The sequence below is a fragment of the Tamandua tetradactyla genome, chromosome 1, assembly GCF_023851605.1.
Source record: "Tamandua tetradactyla isolate mTamTet1 chromosome 1, mTamTet1.pri, whole genome shotgun sequence".
Lineage (NCBI taxonomy): Eukaryota > Metazoa > Chordata > Mammalia > Pilosa > Myrmecophagidae > Tamandua > Tamandua tetradactyla.
In genome coordinates, this window is record NC_135327.1 from 106,509,152 (window position 1) to 106,535,662 (window position 26,511).

General features: G+C 37.0%; 1 long non-coding RNA gene across 1 annotated transcript in view; it reads left to right on the plus strand.

Moving 5' to 3' along the window:
- Positions 1-26,511, plus strand: part of LOC143685878 (uncharacterized) — a 165,500-nt gene that overhangs the window by 13,021 nt on the left and 125,968 nt on the right. Inside the window, exon 2 of the long non-coding RNA XR_013176785.1 lies at positions 10,420-10,447. This is a non-coding gene — a long non-coding RNA (uncharacterized LOC143685878). The remainder of the gene's footprint in view (positions 1-10,419; positions 10,448-26,511) is intronic.

Here is a 26,511-nt window from a genome sequence, read left to right on the forward strand (position 1 = left end):
CAGCCTAGGAACACAATAAGGTCATAATAAGAGTCACAGAGCAGCCAATTTATGCCTCAACCCCACTAGTGATAATGCTGTAACCCAAGGTTCTTTCAAGTTGAAAGGGTTACTGGGTATCCCACCATATGCTCACTCAACCCACGAATGACTTGCTCTCTTGCTGCTTTACTAATCCTGCAGTTTCCTCTGCTGGTCTTTTCTCTGTTTCTCCAATGATCCCTTCCTTTGGAGGACATTCTTCCTAGTTCCATCCCCCCTGCCACAGCCTTGGAGCCATGGTCTTAGTTACACCTCTGCCTCTGTCACGCCATCTCCATGCTCCCTCTGACCAGGGTTAAACCCAGAGGCGCCCATGTCCTCAATTATTTATGAGCCTCCTAGCACGATTATTCTTTCACTTATTCTGCTCATTAGTTGATTGGGTGGGTGGGACATACTGCTAGTTATTCCCTCAAACCTGTTCTCCCCTTCTTCCATATACTATGCCTTTCCCAGCCTACCAGGCAGCAAGGTGAGGCCACATAACTAAGTTCTTACCGGTGGAATATAAGTGGAAGTGAGCTGTTCAACTTTTAGTCACTTGTTTAAAAAGAAAGTGTGTATGCTGCCTATTATCTTGTCTTTTCCCTGGAAAATGTTGGCCATGCTGATGAAGACGGTGCCCCAGTGCAGCAGTTCTCAAAGTGTGATCTGTAGACCCCTGGAGATTCCCATGGCAATTTCAGGGCATCCATGAACCCCAAGCTATGTTCATAAGAATATGAAGATGTTATTTGTCTTTTCATTGTTTTGTGTTTGCACCAGTGTTGCAAAAGCAATGGTAGGTGAAACTGCTGGTGCCTTAGCATGAATCAAAGAGGGGACACCAAACTGTATTGAGTCATCATTCTTCACAGCTATACACTTGCACCAAAGCAAAACAAAACAAACCGAGAATGTTAGTTTCACTTGTGAATGTCCTTGAAGAAGCAGTACAAATTATTAATTTCTTTAAGTCATAGTCCTTTTGAGTACATATCCTTATTTAATATTCTGTGTGACCGACTAGGAAGCATGCATAGAAGTTTCCAGTGCATATGGAGGTACATTATCTCAAGGAAAAGCTCCTGTGTGATGGTTTGAGTTGCTAGTTGGACTTTTCACTTTTCTTACAGAGCATGATTTTTACTTGAAAGAATGATTGAGAAACTATTTTTTTTAGATATTTGACATACATTTCCTTGAAAATGAGCCTGTCACTTCAGGGAAAAAACTGACAGTATTTGTTGATAGTGATCAAATTTGAGGTCTGGAGTGAAAACGTGACTTTTGGAAAATATGTATCTGCCTCCATGAACTTGACTGTGTCCCCAATATTAACAAAACTTTTCTGATGAGATTGGTAATGATATTAATGAATGCGATTTTTTTTGTGTGTGTGTAATGAAATGTGTCAACATTTGGGCATTCTGCACAAATCAGTGAAACCAATAATTTCTGAAAGACCAACGCATGGTGTTATGAAACCACGCATGGGTAAAGGATCCATTGATAATGCATAGTAAATAAAATTATTTTTTTGTAGGCTCTGTGGTGGGGTCACATTTCATTCTTTTTCCATGTGAGTATCTCATTATTGCAGCACTATTTGTTGAATTTTGTTTGATCATTTGTTTGTTTGGGAAGTGCACAGGCCAGGAATTGAACCCGGGTCTCCCACGTGGCAGGTGAGAATTCTACCGCTGAACTATCCTTGCACGCCCTCAAATTTGTTTCTTTAAAAGTCAGATTTATTGAGATGTAATTTATATACAATAAAATTCATGCTTTTTAGGTATAACATTTGAGAAATGAAATCATCTGTTTAATTACCACCATGCCAATGTCTTTTAATGTAATAGACTATGAAAAGCTTATTGATGGGTGCGTATTCCACATTGCAAGTAACCTTTAAGAAATCACCACTTAGCTTTGATGTAGTATCAAACAAAAATATTCATAATTATCTGAAAAGGCTGTTTAAGTATTCCTATGTCTTTGTGTGAGGTTAATTACCCTTCACATACTTTAAAACAACCTACAACATTAGTTTGACGGCAGAATCTGGACATTAAAGATATTTGCAAAAATATCAAATGATGCCACTCTTTTCACTAATTTTTTTGGGAAAAAGTAGTGTTTTTAATATATTAGTCCAGTTCTATTGGCATGAAATGGCTTTTTCACTGTAATTTAAAAATATTTAAATAAACATTTTAATATTCTAATATTAATATCCTAATTTCAAATACAGTAAATATCAATACATATCATTCACATAAAAAAACTCTTTGGAATCTTTGACAATTTTTAAGTATAAAGGGGCCTGAGTCCCAAACCTTTGAGAGTCTCTGCCTTCAGTTATGCCTGAGCAACATGATAGAACCCATTAGAGCCACTGTTTAGCAGGGGGTCCACCACAGCAACTTAAGAATAAGAGTAAATAATATATTGGGTCTCCAAAGTGATCTAAGGGACTCAATTAGAATTGTTCCTTCCCTTACGTCCCCACAGTGTCCCCAAATGGGCTTCTGTACTCAACTCTCCTTCGAAGACATGGCTTGGTTGATGGAGCAATGCCCTTTTTCTTCTTTCACTTTTTAGAAAAATCAGTTCTGTGAACAGATGTTAGTCTGAATGCATCAAGTCAATTGTCCTTCCCATGAAGGACCTCAGGATTCTGACATGGGGGACTCTTTAACAAGAAAACCACAGATGCCCATATTCTGGAATCTTTGATACACAAGGTTTCAATCAGCATTCTGTTTTGTTCTTTTAATGTCAGTTTGTTTGGTCTAGTTGTTAGGGTAATAACATCTTTCTGAAACAACAATTAAGGCATGTGGGCTAACAAGAAAAAAGGTATCCCTTGAAACAATGGAAAAATACTTGGATTTGAAATTTTCCTGGAAAATTCATTGTTCTTGGTCATCGTGCTTGTAATAATGGTCCCTGGGATATGGGAATCACATTTCACTAATTTTCCTTTACCGGACTTTGTACAGTGGGTATAATTGATTTATTAAGAAACTCTAATGATAATGTTGCTGTTCTACAGTGTAAATTCAAGTACATAACCACCATGAATGCTGATTACCCAAGAGAGAAGAGGAAACCTTTTGGTCTTTTTCCAGTTTCCCTTTTCTCTGAACCATTTTTATTTTATCACCTCCTGGTTCAAAATATCATGAATGACAACCCATTTTCTCCAAGATTAAGTGCAACTACCAGTTGGGGCATTCAAGAGTTGTCATAATTTGGCTTCATTTTCCCTAGTCATTGCTACTCTTAGCAGGTAGCATAAAGCCTTGTTGGCTGCAGAGTCAACGAGTGAGGAAAAGGAGATGTTTAGGTTGCTTGTTCTAATGCTATATCCAATCTTTTGGAAACACCTTTAGTTCTCTTGTCCCCAGTCATACTCATCTGCAATACCCTGCCCTGATTAAACCCAACTATCTGTATACTCTGAGTCTGTATCTAACAGTGGAGCATCGTAGGAGAAAACCAGGCAACTATTGTGACCAGTACCCTTAAAATTGTAAATCTCAGTGGGCCCCTGGCATAGGCTGTTAACAATCCTATTAGCCCTTTCATACACTTACTCTCCCAATAACTTCCTCAGCTGATGACCTTGCCTTAGAATTTATTTTAAAAGTTACAGATAAAACTGACATGTATCTGCTCATGCATATTCTACCTCCTCTCTTTTTAGATTGGAAGAATTGTCTTCAGTTCCTATATAAGAACAAACCCCTCCATGCCCTGTGTCCCATCATTTGTACTTGTATACCACCCCCCATGACACAGGAGAGAGCATAGAAGGGGTGGGAATGAATGCTGAACACCAGGAGACAATATTTATCACACACCTCCATTCATTGTGCCACAGCAACATTGCCTGGCTGGCTTTCTCTCTCACCTCTCTCTCTTCAAATTTCTGTCTCAGGTCCCTTGTACTTGCTCTTTTCTTTGCTTGGAACAATGCTTATTTAGAACTCAGACAATATCACCTGCCACTTCCCCAGAGAAGCCTTCTCCAACAGCAGTAAATATGGTGGGCTTCCCTCAGTAACACAATTTCCCATTGTGCCATTTTTTTTACTCTTAGTATTTAATGCTATCTGAATGTATATAATTTATCTATTTGCTTATGTATCTGTCTCCCCAATTAGAATGTTAGCTCTGTGAAAGGAGAGCCTTTATCTCTCCAATTTCCCTATGACTAGCATAATATGTGCAAAGGCAGAGAGGGGAGGGGATGGAATTCATATTTTTTGTTTCAACCTGTTAAGTTTTGTTCTCATTTCTGCACCATTGATTTTCTCCTATTCCTAATGCTTTTATTTTCTTCTTTAAATCTGTCAAGGTTTGTACCAAGCATCCTGCTGGAAATCTTCCAAAATACCATTGCTCAGACTAAATTTTCAAGTCTGAATCTTCCACCCCAGTAGTTGTCTCAGTGAGTCATTTTGGCACATCATTTAAATATTACTGGGGTTGTTCTCTAACTTCTCCATGTCCATAAGTGTGCTCAGTCTCTCAAGCGAGATGGGGGTGTCTCCAAGGGTGTCAAGCATCATTTGTTTATTTTGCTGGCTTGTGGGCTCTCTGTTTCTCATGGCTATGTCATTCTTCTCTGCTGTCTCTGAATTTCCCATTCTCCAAAATGTTGCCTCTTTCATAGGACTCCAGTAAACCAATCAAGACCCACCCAGATAGGTGGAGATGTGTCATCACCTAATCCAGTTTAACAACCACTCTTGACTAAGTCACATCATCCAGGGAGATGATCTGATTACAGTTTCAAACATACAGTATTGAATAGGGATTATTCTACCTTTATGAAATGGGATTTTGATTAAAACACGGCTTTTAATCTGAGTATACTATAGAATCTGAGTTGGTCATGAAGCTAAATTAAAAAGACTTGAATGCAATTTCCCTTCGTTCTTTAACAGCAAAACAGGCCCCATGAATGGAGCTGGCCTTTATGCATGTGGTGTGCTTTCCAAATTGAGAAGAATCCTCTGCACTGCCTACACATTTCTGCCACATTCTTCCCTCCACATTTGTTCATTGGTGCCTAAAATTCTTTTAAAGGTAACTTTCTGGAAAGTCTTTTAGGTTGAAAAATAGAACAATGTGTTTTAAATGCAAATATCTCCCAGGGGATATAAGGCAGTGACTACATCCACATATACTAACTGATAACATATTTTTTTCTGGAAAACAGACTGGACCAGCAGGCTGAAGAATAAGAAGATATTTCTAGTTAGAATTATGTATGGCTGACTCTCTGCTATCGGGCATCATGGTTCAAAATGTCACTCTATCAATTAGGAGTCTGTGTTGGTTTGAAAGGATGTATGGACCCTAGAAAAGTCATGTTTTAATCGAAATCCCATTTTGTAAAGGTAGAATAATCCCTATTCAATACTGTATGTTTGAAACTGTAATCAGATCATCTCCCTGGATGATGTGATTTAGTCAAGAGTGGTTGTTAAGCTGGATTAGGTGATGACATGTCTCCACCTATTTGGGGGGGGTCTTGATTGATTTACTGGAGTCCTATAAAAGAGGAAACATTTTGGAGAATGGGAAATTCAGAGACAGCAGAGAAGAATGACATAGCCACAAGAAACAGAGAGCCCACAAGCCAGTGACCTTTGGAGATGAAGAAGAAAAATGCCTCCCACGGAGCTTCATGAAATAGGAAACCAGGAGAGAAAGGTAGCACTGATGTCTTGCTCACCATGTGTCCTTCCAGGTGAGAGAGAAACTATGACTGTGTTTGCCATGTGCCTTCTCACTTGAGAGAGAAACCCTAAACTTCATCAGCCTTCTTGAACCAAGATATCATTCCCTGGATGCCTTTGATTGGATATTTCTATAGACTTGCTTTAATTGACACATTATCTTGGCCTTAGAACTATAAACTAGCAACTTATTCAATTCCCCTTTTTAAAAGCCATTCTGTTTCTGGTATATTGCATTCTGGCAGCTAGCAAACTAGAACAGAGCCCTAGGACTTTAGGAATAGGACTTCTTTGTTTCTGATACTCCATCTGTAAAATGGCTTAAAGTAAGCTTTCCAGGCTTACTTTGAGGACTAAATTAACGCTTAATAAATGTCCCCCCCCCTTTTTTTTTTTAACCATAGTGCCCTTTTCTTTAGTTAAACCATCCTTAACTGTAAATAAGAAGAAAACTATTCTCTTGGGAGGGAGTTTGGGATGGGGGATTAGGCTAACTTAATTATACTTATGGGATTGTCATTCTTTCCCCCTATGCTTACATATTAAGGGCAGTGGCCTTCAAACTTTTTGAGAGGAGGAGCTACTTTTTATTTTTCAGAAAGTTACCAGGATGGAAATAAGAGGGGAGGTACAGGTAATGAGAAATCGCTGAGCCGGTTGGGTTGGGGATGGGGGCGATGGTGCTTATAATCTCTGAGGGCGATATTGCCCTTGAGACCATGGAAGGAACTAGTTCTTTAACCACTGGGAAATCTATCAAGCTATGGAAAGAAAGCTAACCCTGAATGAAAAATAGGTCTGTGATTATTCCTGTTTTGGAGTAAATTAAAGCCAAGTGAACAGACTTGCAAAATTCCCACAGATGAACTAACTTCAAGTCAAATGACTTCATGCTGCCTTTCCCACATGCATCAGTATTAAGGGCTGGGCTGCAAAAATGTCAGAATCCAAAGAACGTTCTAGAAGTTCATGTGGACTCTCCCTCAGAGGTAGATTCAACCTCTACTGTAGGGTGGAAGTGACCTTGCAAATAGTTTAGAAATACAATGTTTATATTACATCAAGACTTTACAGGCCCCACCTACTTTGAGGCCAATTTTTTACTCTGGAGACATAGACCACTTCCTGCCAGCTACCAAAACAGCCTTGAAGTGAAGGACATAATGACTCATTGTCATGAAAAATTCCTTTTATACACATATCAGCATATCTGTTATTACATTACTGCCCAAACACCCACAGAATCCCAGAAGGTTTAATAGGATTAATGTTGAAGAATTTAGTCCCACCCATTTCTCTTTTCTCCAAATCAAACTTTTGAAATGAACACTGTTGAGGATTAAATTTTGCTCCTAATAAGGGATAAGGTAGGGAGGTGTGATGAGGCTGGCCTCAATCCTTTGGAGTCAAGCCATATTCTGGAACTATTTTATTTGGAAACCACACCTGTGTCATAGCAGACAAATCATCTGACATGAATCTCGTGGCCCAGCTTGCAGGTGTGGGACTGGAAGGAGCTGGCATCGCGTGGCAATAGCACAGCATGTAATGGGGAGCCAGAAAGTATCCTATAAAATGCCTTTTAGCAAGTCAGCATGCAAAAATTTCTTATTTACAGCTGAAACTGATCATTTAAATCTAATGAAATGGTCAGGTTCACCAATCTCAGCCATTAGTCTCATACCATAAAACATGGTCAACGACGAGACTCTTTTGCATGATTTTCTTAACTGGTTTGTAAATAGTGTAAATATCTATAATATCAACAGTGTGCTTTAGATTAGATAGGGGTTATTTTATGTTAACCAGAGATCCTAAAAGTGCTAGCACATTATAAGAATCTATTACATGTGCATTTAGTAATTTCAAAGTTCGTTAACGTGCTGAAAATGTTTTAGTAACTCTCAAAATATTTACTGTTGGATGAATATTAATGACAGAGACACATTAATTCATTTATTCATTCATTCAGCAAATATTTATTGAATGCCTAATCCAACTCTAATTCTTACTTGTTAAATGATTTTTGGCAGTTACTTAACCTTTTGGCCTCAGTTTCCTCATGTATAAAATGAGGAAAATAATAGTGCTTATCTCCTAAGGTTATTGCTATGATTAGATGAATGAATTCATATAAAGTGCTTAGAATATTGAGCAACACATACAAAAACTTACAGTTTATTATTTTTGGTAGAGGAGGTACAATGATCATATGGCTGAAAAATAAATTGCCCTAAAGCTCAGTGGCTTAAAACTGCACACATTTATTATTTCATAGTTTCTGTGGATTTGGAATCTGGGCCTAACTTAGATGGGCCCCCTACTTCAGAGTATTTTACAGGCTGCAATCAAAGTGTCAGCTGGCCTTGACTGGGGAAAGATCCACTTCCAAGCTCACTCAGGGGGTTGTTGGCAGGATTCAGTTCCTCGATGACTCTTGGCCAGAAGTTGTCCTCATTTCCTTACCATTTGCACCTTTTCAATATAGCAGATTGCTTTACCAAATTATGCAACCTGAAAGAATCTACTAGCAAGATGCAAGTCATAGTCTGTTACAATCTAATCACAGAAATGATGTCCCATCACTTTCCCCATATTCTATTCATTGGAAGCAAGTTACTAGATTCAGTCCATAGTCAAAGAGAGGGGATTATTCAAGAGTGTGAATGCCAGGAAGTGAATCATTGGGAGCCATATTAGAAGCTGCCTACCAATATAGTTGGGGAACAACACAACTGTGAAGATCACCACTATGGGGGAAGACAGATATTATTACACATAATCCTAGAATAAAATACTAATAATTTATAATTGTGATTGGTCCTATGAATTGGAAGTCTAATGTTTGATGACAAATTAAAACATTGGGTTCCAAGATAGAGAGCCAAAAGAGATACTATAAGAGAAGGAAACAGAAGCTTCCAGGTGGTGAAGTTTCATGGACCTCTTCTACTATATATATTGATCAAAGCAGAGACCGGTCCAGCCCAGAAGCAAGGGAAGGGGGAATGGCCTCCACTTCTTGACCAGAAGAGCAAAAATGTTTGGGGCCATCTTTGAAAACCAACAATCACAGTCAGTGATATTAGCAAGAATCACGCAGATTAAAATTTGAATTAGAATTAAGAAAGCATGTGTAGATACTTCTTTAAGAAGTGTAGGTGGGGCTAGGAGATGAGACTTAGATGAGTAACTGGAAGAAGATGTGGGTAAAGAGAGGACTTATTAAAAAGAGCAATGTTTGCATGTTGCACAGAATGATCCTACAGAAAGGAGTCTGAAGGTCATGGTAGAGATGGGATAGCAGGTGAAACAGGTAAAAGAAGGGGAAATTCAAAACACAAGTTTGGCAGATTTGGGCTTTAAAATTTTTTTTTTAATTTATAACTTTGGTGTCCTTTATTCCTTCTCAAACTTCTTTCTTTTTATTATTGTAGATCTGAGTTTCCGAACTATATAATTTCCTTCTCATTAAAGAAATTCTTTTAATATTTCTTGCAAAGCAGGTCTACTGGTGACAAATTTCCTTAATTTTCATTTGTCTGAGAAAGTCTTTTTTTCTCCAGATAAAACAAAACCTTTTTATTGTAGTAACTTGTAAGTAGCTCAGAATTTCTCATTTTAACCACTTTCAAGTATACAATTCAGTGGTATTAATTACATTCACAATATTATGCTACCATCACCAATATCCATTACCCAAACCTTTTCATTACCTCAATCAGAAAATAAACTCCATATTCTCTCCTCCTTCTGATCCCTGGTAACCTGTAATTTATCTGTCTCTATGAATTTGCTTATTCTAGGTATTTCATATAAGCGAGATCATACAATATTTGGCCTTTTGTTCCTTGCTTATTTCACTCAACAATGTCTTTAAGGTTCATCTATGTTGTAGCGGGTATCCAAACTTCATTCCTTTTCACACTAAATATTATTCTATTGTGTGTCTCTATCACATTTTGTTTATCCATTCATCTGTTGACGGACACTGGGGTCACTTCTACCTATTGGCTATAGTGAATAATGCTTCTATAAACATTAGGGTGCAAATATCTGTCAAATCCCTGCTTTCAGGTCTTTGACATATACATTCAGAAGTGGGATTTCTGGGTCATATGGTAATTTTATGTGCAGTGTTCTGAGGAGTTGACAAACTGATTTCCACAGTGTCTCCACCATTTTTAAATGCTGCCATGTTTAAAGGTTCTAATTTCTCTAAATTCTTGCCAACACTTATTTTCTGCTTTCAAAATAATAGTCGCCCTAGGCAAATTTGGCTTTGATGGGTGAATGCTTTCTTCGGTGTAGCAGGAAGTAAAGAAGAGGGTATCAGCTGATGCAGATGGGTTTGTAATTTTGGTGAAAGAAGTTGTCAAAAGCTTATTCTTCCATAAAGGTTGGGGATCCAGTGTAGTAGAGACTCAATGAAATATTTGTGAAAGAATGAAGATCTGGGTCGAACCACACAAGTAGAATGCAGAAAGGAAGTGTGTGGGTAGGGTGGGGGAACTCTGTGCCCTGTAACAGAGTAGGGAAAAGAAGAAGCGGATTATCTCAGATGCAACTGAACCCAATTTAAGGAAAGCATTTTAATTTGTATGTTGGTATATTGACAGTTTTTCTTTTCTTTTCTTGACAGGTTTTATTTTCCTTTTGTCTTCTGAACAGTAAGTAGCACAAGAGAAGTTTTATTCAGTTGCTTCATTTCTGTTCTTTCCCATCAGGCTTCCATTCTAACTGAGCCGACAAGCCATAAAAAATTCTCTTTAAGGACCCCTGTGCTAGGTGACCCATTTGTTGCTTAACTTTTGTGCCTTCTTGACTTGTGGAACATCCTGCTGAGTTTCAGATATATGCTGTGTGCTCAGCTTTGGTTGGAGGCGAAATAGAAGAAATAGAGAGATGAAAAATGCTGACGACTACACTAGCCATTACAATGGGCATTATTTCTTATATAAGGCTCTGCGTGGTTTACTCTTTCTGGATTTTGTTCTTGGAAGTTTTTTTCATTTGAAGAAATAGTCTAATCAATTTGTTGGAAAGTTAAAACATATGAGTCAATCGCTGTTTCTCACTTTTTTGCCCTATGGTCTGGATCTCAGACTTAACAATGCTGTACCACAGTATCTATTGGTGATCATGAGATAGTGTTTAAGAGCATAGATTTTGAAGTCATATTGGGCCAGATACTTAATTTCCCAAAGTCAGAGTTTTCTCACTTATAAAATAAGAATTTTATAAGTGAGAAGCTACCTCGTAGGATTATTTTGAAGATTAAATGAATTAACACACGTGGAGTACTTAGCATACTACTTGGCATTTGACTGTTACCTCTATTAGTCTTAATTGTATGCTTCAATTTTCAGTAGCTGATTTGCTAATTGTAGAGCTTCCCAATTCTGGGCTTTCATTTCTATAGTAGACCCATATTTGTCTGGCATGATCGTGTTTCTTTCCATTTCTTTTCTTCAAAATATTTTCCATTTCCTTAGGACTGCCTATCTTCTTCTGCAGAGGCTAGAGTAAGATGGTCTCTAAGAAATTTTCCAGCTCTTCAGTCACATGCATTTTATGACTTTTCTCTGTTGGAGCAGGGAAGTAGGACAATAATATATTCAAGGCAACATACAATCAATATGAATAATTCTGACTTAACATTGATGGACTCTTCATTGACTTTTGCACTGGAAAGACAGTATTCATTTACTACTTGTGATACTCTTTTCTTCGTGGAAATCTTCTCCCCTCTTGGGTATGAATGTACGGGCTGAGCAAATAAAGGATTTACTAGCTCATATCATCTGGCAAAAGGCAGGGTAAGAGAACATCAGAAATCTTGAGATGTAGGGGCAGAGAATCTTCCACATATATGCAGAAAGAGATTATTATTTACCACTATCATAAGATAGAAACCAAGAAGATACACAACATTTGAGGTAACCAGTGAGTTTATTGTTTTTTTTTAAAACATGGGTTGTGAGATAATCATTTCCTTGTTCAAACAAAGTTGATGAACATTTTTACAGAATGTTGTAGAGAGAATTAATATGTTCAGATAGAAGGTTGGAATAGATAAACTCTAAAATCCTTCCAACTCTTAGTGCTCATGCTTTTATAATTTCATTTTCAGAATATTGGGTCTGGAATTTCTCTCTTCACAGTTGATATACTCATTTGAGAATTAGGTGAGTCATTTTGATTATATAGTAGGGCTGGGTGTCAGTAAGTCCAAAACATAGGCAGTCAGACCTTTCCTTGTGTACTCTAAGTTAATACTTCTGAGGTCAACTGAAGCTGTTACTTCAAGGCTTGGCTCTAAGGCTGCATTCTTTTGGATCACAGTTTGATTTTTTTCTCTACTTGTAGTTCTATCATAATATGGGTTATCAAATCCTGGTTAAGGGTTGGACAGTCTGTGTGTACTTTTGCATGAAATCAGGGCAATTTTTTTTTTCATTTGGTATCTAGCTTGGCACAAAAAGATTCATGTACCATAGGGATTTCTTTTATCTGAAGCATTAGGAATTCACTGGCTGCTTCTCAAGTCTTTGAATCAGGCTGGAGTCTCTTCATCAGATTTGTGCTGGTTTGATAATATGGACACATGCTCAATGTTAAAAGCATACCATGGATGGATGAAGGCAGTGATCTGGGTTCAAGGCTTGGGAATTGAGAGGTAGCTCCCCTTATACCCTGAAACTGCCAGAATGAGACTCACTGTCTTCAGAAAGGGTTAGGATTCTGTGAGTTCATCAATATTCTCTTGTCATATTGTTCGTGAATCTGAAATAGCAAGATCTATGGACATCAAAGTTCTATCACAGAGAAAGAAGATACTTGACTTATGTGTGCTTTATCTCCTGGTGGACATTATATAAATACTAGAGATGGTAGATAATAATTACCAACAATTTCTTTTGATGTGTGGCATCAATAGCAGCAATGTGGCTGGGGTTTTCTCTTATGGTCCTTAAAAATGTCAAACTAGCTAGGAAAGATAGGTAGATATTTCCTAAAATTCCTTTTACTAGGCTATCATTTCTGTGTTATAAATCATCTTGTTTTATTCTATAATAGTGTAAACTGTACATTGGAAGCATTCAATAGCAGGCACTGGGGTTCCATATCTCCTTAGTGCATTATCCAGGGTGAGGTAAAAAGTGAAGGTAATCTCTTGAGACTTATTCTTTGACTAAAAAGTAGGATTTGATTTCATTAGATGCATTAGAAATTGAACTCCTAAGCTCTATTTCTTCAGATTTATCTCAATGTTCTAACAATTGAATAGTGTGGTATATGGTTGCACTACTTTTCCCAGTGAAGAGTTAGTATGTTAGGATGAGGGGAAAGAGAGGGCAAGAAGCAGAGAGGAAGAGAGGCACAGAGAAGAAGTGGGGACATGCCTCCCCAGGGTCTGGCACATAACCTAGTATTTAGTAGCCACTTGGTAGAGGTGTGCTGATGTATGAGTGAATGAATGTATAAAAACTGAAATAATCTAAAGGACAAATATGTTGGGTTAGCTCCAAACATTTCCTCTCTTTTCTTGGGAAAATGAAATTAAATCCAGTTGTTCTTCAGACTGCCAAACCACTTTTGAGCAAGTTCCTTTCTATTTCTTCCCCTTCTATTTATTTTTCCCTTGGGTGCTGTAGAAATAAATGCTTCACTCATTATTTACTCTTTGTAAGGGTTGGCCCTTTGTTCATGACATTTTCTTAATTGTTCACATTCTGCATATTTACATATTTTTCCTACTGCTGTTTCATTGCCAGTAACATTTTAGTATGTAATCTAGTGATTAAAATCCACCAGGATAGTCTATCTGAGCGGTCTTATTTTGTCTTTTCCATATGTCTGTGCTAGAAATTTTCCCTAATACCAATTTTCTTAGCTAAGTTGACCATACTATTGACTATATAAATGTAACTTTGAAATTTCAAATGACTTAATGTTGTATTTCCTACATTTAGAATAAAATATTTAAAAAATAGGGACTGTCTCCAGAAAGTCTACCAGGCTTTTTAGAGTGTTTGCACATCAGTTAAATGTGCTGAAGTAACATGACACTTGGTGAGCTGAGTGAGTACATATCTGTAGTAGATATATACAACATACAATGTGAGCAGCCTCCTGGGAGGCAGGACTTGGAAGACAAATGTGCTGGCTTGAAAGGATGTATGTCTCCTAGAAAAGCCATGATTTAATCAAAATCCCATTTCATAAAGGTAGAATAATCCCTATTCAATACCGTATGTTTGAAACTGTAATCAGATCATTTCCCTGGAGATATGACTTAATAAAGAGTGATTATTAAGCTGGATTAGGTGATGACAGGTCTCCACCCATTTGGGTGGGTCTTGATAAGTTTCTGGAGTCCTATAAAAGAGGAAACATTTTGGAGAATGAAAGAGATTCAGAGAGAGCAGAGCAGAATGACATAGCCACAAGAAGCAGAGAGCTCGCAAGCCAGTGACCTTTGGAAATGTAGAAGGAAAATGCTTCCCGGGGAGCGTCATGACACAGGAGGCCAGGAGAGAAAATAGCAGGTGACGCCTTGCTCACCATGTGCCCTTCCAGCCGACAGAGAAACTGTGACTGTGTTCACCATGTGCCTTTCTAGATGAGAGAGAAACCCTGAACATTATCGGCTTTCTTGAACCAAGATTGAACATTTCTATAGACTTGTTTCAATTGGACATTTTCTGACCTTAGAACTGTAAACTAGCAACTTATTAAATTCACCTATTTAAAAATCATTCTGTTTCTGGTATATTGCACTCTGGCTGCTAGCAAACTAGAACAACAAAGGAGAGGCCAGAAGAGGCCACCATGTGCATTGTCATGTGACAGAGGAGCCCTGGACAAGGATTACAGGCAACCAACCCCAGAACACCTATCTTTGAGAAGAAAGCATCATCTTGATTACATCTTCATTTGGACTTTCTTTTTTTTAAATTTTTTTATTGATATATATTATATACTCACATACCATGTAATCATCCAAAGTGTACAATCAATGGCTCATAATATCATCATATAGCTGTGCATTTATCATCACAGTTGACTTTTTTGTGAAAAATAACATATGTACAAAAAAGCAATAAATTTCAAAGTACAACATCACAATTAGCTGTAGAACAGATTTCAGAGTTTGGTATGTGTTACAGTTCCACAATTTTAGGTTTTTACTTATAGCTGCTCTAAGATACTGGACACTAAAAGAAATATCAATTTAATGATTCAGCACTCAAATTCGTTTGTTAAACCCTATCTTCTCTGTGTAACTACACTATCACCTTTGAAATTTCTATCCCATTCTTTAGGGGTATTTGGGCTATGCCCAAATGGGCTATGCCCATTCTAACTTTTTCATGTTGGAAGGGGCTGTCAATAATATGGGATAGGGGAATGGAACTAGTTGATGTTCTGGAGAGGCTGGCCCCTCTGCATTTCAGGACTTATCTTGTCCAGGGTCCCATCTGGAGGTTGTAGGTTTCTGGAAAGTTACCCTAGTGCATTGAACCTTTGTAGAATCTTATATAATGCCTGAGGTGTTCTTTAGGATTGGCTGAAATGGTTTTGATTGAGGTTTGGCAAGTCCTGATAGGTAGCAGTGTCTAACTGAAGCTTGCATAAGAGTGACCTCCAGAGTAGCCTCTCAACTCTATTTGAACTCTCTCAGCCACTGACACCTTATTTGTCATACTTCCTTTCCCCCTTTTAGTCAGGATGGCATTGTTGATCATTTGGACTTTCTTTTAGCCTCAAAACCATGAGCCAATAAATTCCCATTGTTTAAGGTGACCCATTGCATGGTATTTGCTTGAGCATCAAGTAAACTAAATCACCGACCCACTGCAGAGTTAAGAAAAAAATAATTGTTGGCTATTTAACAGGCAAATATAGGGATGACTGAGCCAGTTGTCTCACCAGGAAGCTTGATCAATTAACACTAAAATTGAAACTGAATTTATTTATTTATGTAATGGTGAATTGAGCTAGTTTAGGTCCATTGAAGTAGCATCATGAAGCATTAGAACATATCACAAATGTCTCCATGTGAACTTAGAAATTGCACATGAATATTAGCCATAGAGGGAAAAGCATAATAATGAGAATTGGAAATATTAATGTCTACTTGTGTCTCCTGCCTTGCATTGCCTCCACTTTGTTTTGATTTATTTTCATGGCAGAACTGACTATTCCTGCATGTGACCATTTGTAAAAAAATCCATATGCTTCCTTGAAGGTACAAATACTCAGTGTAGGTAGCAGTCACAGGCTCAATATTGCTAGCAATGAACAAAATGGAAAACTCATAATGGACACTGTAAAAAATTAAATCAAATAAGCCAAAAACTGTGTTAATGCATATTTAAATGCTGGCTGTTAAGAGTTCTATATACGTCGTGGTGATTTGGCTTGGGCCCTTGACAGGCTCTATAAAATAACCTGTACCAACTGAACTGATTTGCCTGTATTTTTTTTATCAGGTTTGCTTTTCAGAAATCAGTAGTTGAGGGATCCCAGTATGAAAACAGTACAACTTAAAGTGACCAATTCATGTAGACTAAAATATATCTATTATTATTATTTTTTTAGTAGACATTTAATAACTGTTTTTTTCAGACATCAGCTGAAAAATGTCTTAAAGTTGAGAATGCTTCTGTTTCAGGGGTGGATTAGTGGAATTGGTATTAATCGTCTATGCTGCGGCTGCAGAGTGGACACATTCTGGCTTCAAGTGTATGAAATACCATTTTTCCATTCTACCACTGGGTTTTTAAACCCTTTGAGGCAAGCTAACCACCTCCTTCACTCTCAAAAGGCTCAGAAAAACAAACCACAGAGATTGGAAAATGTTCTAATTTCTTTTAACTGTCCTGGCTTTGCTTCTCATTATCCCAGTTGTAGACTATTGGCACCCTGTCTTAGTTTGCTTGTTTATGCACCTATCTCTGGCCTCTTCAGTTGGCCAAGCCTCAAAAATTCCCTCCTGGCTTCTTGGAGGGATATCCTGTTTTCTACAAGTTGGAACACAAATCCCTTGGACCTCAACTTTTTACTAGGTGAGAGATTTTGTCTCAGGCCATTTGCCTTGGGAACGCTGTCTATAGCTGGACCAGACCCTGGATATGTTTTCCCACCTGACAAAAAAATTATCCTAGCAACATAATTTAAAAATTCTTATATTTATTTGAGACATATTCTTTTCCCAAGATCTTTCTTCAATCATGTAATTAAAATCTAGGGCAGGACCAGGACAAGGGTGAGGCTAGTGTGGTACTCTCTTCAGGCCCAAAATGTAAATGGGTGCCCCAAATCTCAGTAATCAAGATAGATACCCTTTTTAGCTTTTTCCTTTTTATTAGAGAAGTTATAGGTTTACAGAAAGATCATGCAGGAAATACAGAGCTCTCATATACCCGCCCCCATTTTTAACATTTTACATTAGTGCAGTGCCTTTGTTACAACTGATGAGAAAATATTATTATAATTGTTCTATTAACTGCAGTCCATAATTTACATTAGGGTTCACAGTATTGTACAGTCCTAGGGCTGTTTTTATTTTTTAATTTTTATTCCAGCAACAGGTGTCTTATCTGTAATAGTTTAACGATAAAAATTAATGCAAAAACCCATGATGAGCAAAATATCAAAACTTTATATCTTGACTAAGGTTCCATTCCTAAGGCATCTTTATGTTCAGGGCATCATTTTTGGCTTCCTCTGAAGAATCAGATACTTCACTGTTCCTGGGAAAAGTCCTTCCTCCTTTATTGGAAAGAGGAAATTTTCCCATATTTTTCCACTTATTTGTTTGTGCTTGCCAGAATAATGATGACTAGAGTAGAGCAGTGTTTTTTAAATTTTTGGATGAGGTTCCTAGCCATGTCAAACTACTCTTGGAGAGGACTTCCACCTTTTAATCAAAGCACAACTGAGAGAGAGAATTGGAGATCATTTAAAGGAGAGTGGCTTGTCTCAGTTCAGGAACCCAAGGATTTATCCTGTATCCAGGCTGCCTTTATGTATTGAATCGTGTGCTCCCAAAAGACATGTTCAAGTCTTAACTACCGATCCAGTGAGTAAGAGCCTACCTGAAAATAGGATCTTTGAGGATGCTGTTAGTTAAGAGAATGTCAGGTTGGATTAGGGCAGGCCCTGGCCCAATACAACTGGTGCCCGTAAAAGAAGAGGAAGTTTGGACACAGACAAAGAGACAGAGACAGAAAGACTGTTATGTGACGGGAAGATTGAATTGTGCTGCTCACTCCCCATAAGCCTGGATAGAGGCACGGAACCGATTCTCTCCTTTAAGGGGAACCTCTGCTCACACCTTGATTTCTGGATTTCTGGCTTTCTGAACCACAAGAACAATAAATTTCTGCTGTTCATTTGGCTGCAAGTACAGGCAGCTGCTGTACTTTATGACCGCTGTCCTGGCGAACCAAATCATTGTTCTAAAGCTAGAAGCCATCCTTGCTATCAAGGGCCAGTTGGCCGTACTCAGTCAATCCAGGGAAGAGGCGTGTGCTTTCATTGTTTGTTTAGCAGTAGGGCTGTTTGTCCTTTTATTTGTGAGGTATAAGTAAAACCCCACCTTAGCACTATAAGGAAGTCCCCAAAATTAGTTTAATAAAATATGGGAGTCCATTATTTCCAGGTTAATGAAAGAGCTGTGCTGAGCCAGGGGGCCACTGGTGTGCTAAAACAGCTGGTTATCCAGGATCTCCATTGTAACATTTGGGTAATATGTAACTCTTGGCCTCTTTAGATTGGGATGACTAAAAATAAAACATTCCTAAATACAGGATGCAAAAATGCAGCTTATTGGAGCCAGCAGGCAATAACACAGAGGCAGGAGCAGTATTAAAGCTTCAGTAGGATAGTGCAACATGTCATTTTGGGAACAGTAAAGAAAACTTTACTTACCTGTCCCCTTTTTCTTCCTTTTCTAGTTCTTTCTTTCCTCTCTTCCTACAAACACTTATTTCAGTGATGAACAAATGATTGCAAACTTAACCCAGGGTAGATACATAGTAAATGTTCAAAAAATATTTTTTGGATAAATGAAAAAAGAAATGGAAAGCAGTAGACATAGAGTTCTGCAAGGGTAGAGAGTGTGGTGGTGACATTACTGTTTGGTGGCATTGTCAGGTCCTGAGGAGATCTGAGAGATCACCCTGCCTCAGGTATTATCCCGCAATCCAAACCCACCTGGCGATTCGCTGTTAGGATTCATTATGTCAGAAGCTGTCAGATCACCTAGAGAGCTTGTTAAAAAACTGCTGGACTCCATCCTCAGAGTTTCTGTTCCATAGATCTGGACAGCAGCCTGAGAATTTGCATTTCTAACAGGTTCCCAGGTGATGCTGCTGATGGTGGTCCAGGGATCACAATTTAGGAGCCACTGCTTTAGTGATTTCTCAGTGAAATGTGAGCTTCTCAGCTAATATCTTTATTTATGAGGATAAAAGGGTAGAAATGGCTGCAATATATTTTGAAGGAATGACTTGGTTTTGATTGACTCACTTTCCTAACAATGTATTTGAGACTTCCTATTCTTCTCAGGAGGGCATCTAATAAAACAAACTTTTTATTTTAAGCAAAACCAAATACAAATTTAAAAACCGGAGCTGTTTTAATTAGGAAAGAAGAAGAACATATGTTATATACCAGGGGGAAAACCCTGTGGCTATATAGTTTGGAAGCTTTATTGTTTTTCAGTTTTAGTGCCTAATTATTTTCCTACGCCATTGAATTTCACTGGGAAAGGAAAACCAGTGCCTAAAACTATAGATAAAAATGAAGGTTAAAAAAATGTGACTGGTGTGTATGTGTGATTGTATGTAAGTGTGTGTGTGTGCATGTATGATCACAGAGGAAAGGGGACCTTTTGTAAACATTTCAATAGCACAGATGTTTCAGATAAGTGTAAATCAAGCTAAACTTTTAAAATTTCATTTTACGTTGAGAAATCCGGCACACCATTACCAGAAGTTTCTGTAATAGTAAACATGTTATCTTTTACATTCCATTTATGTTTTAACAACAGTTGCTTGAACATGACATTGACTCTGATTTTAATCTAAGTAGAATCAGTCTTATATTTATTTTCTTTTTAAATAAATAGCTATGAGGACAGGAGGACTCACATGAGTTTTACATGACAGCTACAATAATAATAATCATTATTTATATTTGCTGTATAGTCATTCAGGATATAGTTTCATGCAAACTCTTGTTTCTTCTGATTACCATAAATAAATCAAGATGCTGATATCAGTTCACTAAAGTTATAGTCACTTTGAAGTACTCTCAGAACAAATATTATCATTTCCATGTTGCATATTGGACCCAGGGACCCCTGGGTAATAAAACTGGTTCCCTATACTCACTCAGGCTGGGTTAATATGAAAGAAATCCTTAAATCAAAGTCTAGGTGACCTGCAATTTCAGCCAGCTTCTGGACCAAAGCCTGTTGATTGCATGGATGATCAGTATGCCAAAATAGGTAAGAGACAGACTCATAGCCCAAATCAGCTGAACAATGTTGTGGGTAAAATGAACAATTCAATCTAAATCAATTGAGTGTTATGGGAGTGGGGGAAATCAATTGAGGGTCCTGTAAAGTCATCCTAACCTCTGTACTCTATACAGGCATTTAAATACATTAATAACTACAGCTTAGGCCCATAATTAACTTTTATAAAAGGCTCTTTGGAATTACCTAGAAATCCTTATGACTCTCAATAGGACATATACATTAGGGAAACTTTCCCTATTGAGAGTCATAAGGATTTCTAGGTAATCTCAGAGTTAACTGCATTTATGAGTGTCTGTCCTGGGTCAGTCAGGTACCGTTTTCTGAGAACTTTGGCGTTCTCTGGACTTCATTGCTGGAATTCCGGGGCAGTACAGTGCAGTCCCCAAGTGCTCAGCTGATGTTAAGGAGATAGGTTGTTTAGCATATTGGGAATTCTTTCTTCAAAGTAACACATAAAGACAGGTCAATTCAGCATGTGTTGGGTTTATGAATTGTCCTGACTTATTCCTTAAATTTAATATCTGGATGCTAGCAGAAAGTTTCACCCAACACAGACTTTCCTTTACTTTTTTGAATCAATGAGTTTAATTTGAATGTATTAGAATTCACATTTTTTTCATTAATTTACAATTAACTCATATCAATATGTCATTTTATAAGATCAGGTTAACAGTCTTCAAAATCTTCAAGTATTTTTTCTTTTGATAGGCTCTAAGTTTCTTTCAACCTTAGGAGACATCAAACAGTGATACCAAAGGCAGCAAACTCAAAGGCACAGACGTACATTTGGCTCAAAGAGAGAGAAAATCAGAATAAGTATTGAATGAGGAGCCAATAAAATTGAACTGAGTCTAGAAATTGGAGACCTGCATTCTAATTTAGCTGGTTGTGAGATGATGAACTTTCATTGCCTTCATTTTCTTATCTACATACTAGGGAATAAGCTCTCCTGTCAAAGGGCATTGTCTTGAAAAAGAAAATGAGATAAAATTAGAAAACACTTTGGAAGATGGGACACAACTCAATAAAAATTAACATTTTTTTTTAATTTATGAAATTATAAAATAGGAGCATTGGAAAGTGTTTGGGAAGCAGACCCATCTTGGTTTATAACTTGGAGAGTACCTAGCAGAGCTGGAATTCATTTCAGCATAAAGGAGTGTGTCATCACTGATGGTGAAAGAAAGGTTTGATGGAATGTAAGAATCATAGTGTTAGTTTTGTCTTCTGTCATGTAGATTACCACACCAATGATCATGAAACAGATCCCCAATAATATTTCTTGAACTGATAATTGAGTTTGAATGCTCTCTTCTAATTCCCCACCCACCTCATCCTTGTTATTCTCTCGGGTCAAGCCTCCTCCACAAATTCTTCTCTCATCTCAGCCAGCAGCCAACCCTTCTTACATGATAACACTTACTATTTCTACCATTGTTTGACTCTAAACTCTTAACCCTGCCTTCTATAGCCTGCCTTCCCATGTTGCTTTTATTCTCATGGTTTGGCTCCCCAAAATGCACTTTAATTTTGATGAAGTCCAGTTTATCCATTTTTTTCTTTTGTTGTTCACGCTTTTGGTATCATACCTAAGGATCCATTCCCAAATTTAAGGTCCTGAAACTTTCCCCCTGGTTTCATCTAGAAGTTTTGTGGTTTTAGCTTTTGCATTTAGATCGTTGATCTGTTTTGACTTAGTCTTTGTATGTGGTAGAAGGTAGGGATCCCATTTTATTCCTTTGCATGTGGATATCCAGTTTTACCAGCATTATTGTTGAAAAGACTATTCTTTCCCCATTGGGTGTACTTGGCAACCTTATCAAAAATCAACTGGTCATAGGGGTGTATGGATTTATTTCTGAATTATCAACTCTATTCCATTTGTCAACATGCCAGTACTGCAGTGTTTTGATCATTGTAGCTTTGTAGTAAGTTTTAAAATTGGGAATCAGCAATATTTTGTAGTTTTCAACTTACAGATCTTGTACATATTTTGTTGTATATCCCAAAATATTTAATACTTTCTGGTGCTTTTTTAAAAATCCAATTAATACTTATTGATTATTTATTATTTATGGAACTATGCCCAACATTACGGGAGGATTTGTGGTTGTAAAAGATATGGTTCTTAGCTTCAAGGAAAACCACAGTTCAGTAGAAGAGAAAAGACAAAGTACCTCTCCAGAACTGCAGATGACATGCCTTCAGAAACAGAGCTATTCACAACCACAAAGCAATTTTTCATAATCACGTGGAGGTCTTCTCCAGACGTTTCTCCTATCAGACCCTAGCTGTCTTTCTTAGTCTGGGTTTTGCTTCCTTGTAAACACTGTATCAACCTGGGCTCCGGTGTCCTGAATTATAGGGGTCTTATTACATAGGTGTGCTTGATAAAATTAATCATCCATGTGGTTCAGTTCAATTTGCAGCTCCTTCCCTTTCCAAAGGTCAGGAAGGTGGGCTCATGCTGTTTGTTTTTTATTTTAATTTCCAATTGTTCATTGCTAGTATATAGAAATATAATTGATTTCTATTAATCTTGTATCCTATAGCCTTAGTAAACTCACTAATTTATTAGAAATTTTTCTTCTTTGATAGGTTCCTTGGGTTTTCTACATGGACAATTGTGTACACTGGGGGAAAAAAAAGAGGAGTATTCCCCCTCCCCCCCCATCTGTATGCATTTGATTTCCCCTTCCTCCCTCCCTCCCCCCTCTCTCCATTTATTTCTTTCTCTTTTGCTCTCCTTCCTTCTCTTTCTTTCTCTCTTTTTGTTTTTTGCCTCGTTGCACTGGGTTAGGTCCCACAGCAATGTTGAATGGAAATGATGAGATTGGACATCCCTGCCTTGCTCTTGAATTTAGGAGAAAAAGCATTCAGTCTTTCACCATTTAATTTGATGCTAGCAGTAGTTTTTACACAGATTCCCTTTATCAAGTTCAGCAAGTTCTATTTTAATTTCTGAGTGTTTTTATCAGAAATGGATGTCGATTTTGATCAAGGGCTTTTTCTGTATTTATGAGCTGATTATATGTTTTTTCCTTCTTAGGCTCTGGAATTGATGCATTATGCTGATTTTTAAATTTTAGACCCACTTTTCAGTACTGGAATAAAACCCATATGGCTGATGATGGATAATTATTTTTTTTTATGGTTGATTCAGTTTGCTAAAATGTTAAGAGTGTTTGTCTATGTTTATGAGGAATATTAGTTTTCAATTTTCTTTTTAGGCATTTTTCATTTTGTTGTGGCATTGAGGTAATGATGTCCTCATAGAAAGGATGGAGAGTGTTCCCCTTCCCTTCTATTTTATGGAAGAGTTTGGGTATACAAAGCATTATTTCATAATATTTTTAATTGAACTCTCTAGTGAAGCTATATGGGCCTGGACTTTTCTCTGTGGAAAATTTTGAGTGTCTACATTCATTTTCTTTAAGAAACACATCACTATTCAGGTTATCTCTTTCAAGTGAGATTTGATAGATTGTGTCTTTGAAGGAATTTAACCATTTCAATTAGGTTGTCAAATTTATTGACGTAAACTTGTTCACGATCCTTTTGATGTTTGTAGGTCTCTACTCATGCCTGATTTTAGTACTTGGTGTGTATCTCTCTCTTGATCTTTCTGCTCTGAAGTCTATCACTTTATCTGTGTTTTTTTTCCCTCCCAAGGAAACAGCCTTTGGTTTCCTTGCTTTTCTTATTAATTTTCATTTTAATTTTCGTTGACTTTGGATCTAATTTTTGTTGCTTTTATCATTCTGCCCATTTTGAGTTTAATTTGCTGCTCTTTCTCCAGTTCCTTACGGTGGAAGATAAGGCCACTGATTTAGGCTCTTCTTTTATGTGTAATACTTATTACATGATGTAACTATAAATTTCCTTCTAAACACTGTTTTAGTTTAATCTCAAAAAATTTGATAATTGTGTTTTAATTTTTATTCCGTTCAAAGTATTTTCCAGTTCCCCTTGTGATTTGCTTCTTTGACTTTTTGGTTTGTTAGAAAAGTTCTGCTTAATTTATAAATGTATTGGGACTTTCTACTTGTTTTTCTGTAAGGAATATAGTATGTCCTTTTAATTTTTTTTTTTTTTTTTTTTTTTTTTTTTTTTAAGAGAGAGGGAGGAAAGGAAGGAAAGACAGAGAAGGAAGGAAGGATGGAAGGAAGGAAGGGAGGAAGAAAGGGAAACATTTTTTTAAACATTTTCTTGTTTTATTATATTTTGTTTGTTTGTTTGTTTTTTACATGGGCTGGGGCCGGGAATCGAACCGGGGTCCTCCGGCACGGCAGGCAAGCACTCTTGCCCGCTGAGCCACCGCGGCCCTGTCCTTTTAATTTTGAGACCTGCTTTATGGCTGAGAATATGTTATACTATGGTAAATGTTTTAAATGTGCTTGAATAGAATGGGCATTCTGCTGATTTTGGTGGAGTCTTCTAAAAATCTCAGCTAAGTAAACTTCATTTATAGCATTATTCAGGTCTTTTATATCCATACTGATTTTTTGGTCCACTTTTTCTATCAATTATTGAGTGAGGGAGTGTTCTAGTTTGTTAAAGCTGCCAGAACACACTATACCAGAAACAGAATGGCTTTTAAAAGAGGGAATTTAGTAAGTTGTAGGGTTACAGTTCTGTGGCTGTGGAAATGTCCAAACTAAGGCACCAACAAGAGGTTACTTTCATTCAAGAAAGGCTGATGCTGTTGGGGACACTTCTGTCAGCTGGGAAAGCACATGGCGTCTGCCAGCTTTCTCTTCTGGCTTTTCACTTCCTAAGGCTTCCCGGGGGGCATTCTCCTTCTGTATCGCCAAAGGTCTCTGGCTATGTGGACTCTCTAGCTTTTTCTAAAATGGTCTCTCTTAAAGGATACAAGTAAGCAACACCACCTTGAATAGGTGGAGACACATCTCCATGGAAACCATCTCATCAAAATGTCCCACCTACAATTGGATGGGTCTCATCTCCATGGAAACAACTTAATCAAAAAGATCCCACCCTATAATTTTGAATGAGAATTAAAGGACATGGTTTTTCTGAGGTTACACAACAGTTTCAAACCAGCACAGGGATGAGAAATTTCTAACTATAATTGTGGATTTGCTGAACTCTCCTTTCAGTTTTATCAGTTCTTGCTTCATTCCTTTGAAGCAAAATATTACTTTGATAATATTCTTAGCTGTGAAATATACTCACCAGATATTACTATCGCTATTCCCACTTTGATTTGATTAGTGGTAATATGGCATATCTTTTACCATGTTTTTACATTTCATCTACTGTCTCTGTACATTTGAAGTAAGTTTCTTGTATGCAATATATAGTTGAGTCAGTTTTTTAAAAAAAATTTGCTATTCAGTCCAAATATCTTTGCCCTTTAATTAGGGTGTTTAAATTATTTATATTTAATGTGATTATTAATAAGGTTGGAGTAAATCTAATATCTTTCTATTCTTTCTATTTGTTTCAACTGTTGTTTGTATTTTCATCTATTCCTAACTTCTTTGAAATTAGATGATAATTTTTTATTCAATTTTATCTACATTGTTGACATTAACTGTACTTTAAATTTTTCTAGGGTGTATAGCATATCTAAGTTATCACAGTCTATCTTCAAGCAATATTATACCATTTCATGTAAAGTGTAAGAACTTTATAACACAATAATTTGACATTCTTTTTGCTTATTATTGTCTTAATATACATATAAACATGATACCTTGTTTTCAGTTTTGATTTTAACAATCTGTTTTCTTTAAAGTGTTTTTAAAAATTTAAAAACTTTCATATACATATATTTACTATTTCTAGTGTTCTTCATTCTTATGTGTATATTAAAATTTCCCTCTGGAATCATTTTGCTTTCTTCCTGAAGGATTATCTTCAAAAATTTCTTGTAGTACATGTCTGCTCCAATGAATTATGTCTGTTTTTACACATCTGAAAATTCTTTATTTTACTTTCGTTTTCTGGAAGATATTTTTGCTGTATATAGAATATTAGGTTAATGTTTATTTTTATTCTTTACCTGTCATCTGGCTTTCAATGTTTTTAGTCAGAAGCTTGATGCCATTCTTATCTTTGTCCCTTAGTATATAATGTGTTTTTTCCTTCTGCTTTTTCTGCTTTTTAAAGTATTTTTTCTTTATTGTTGGCTTTCAGCAATTTGATTATAAT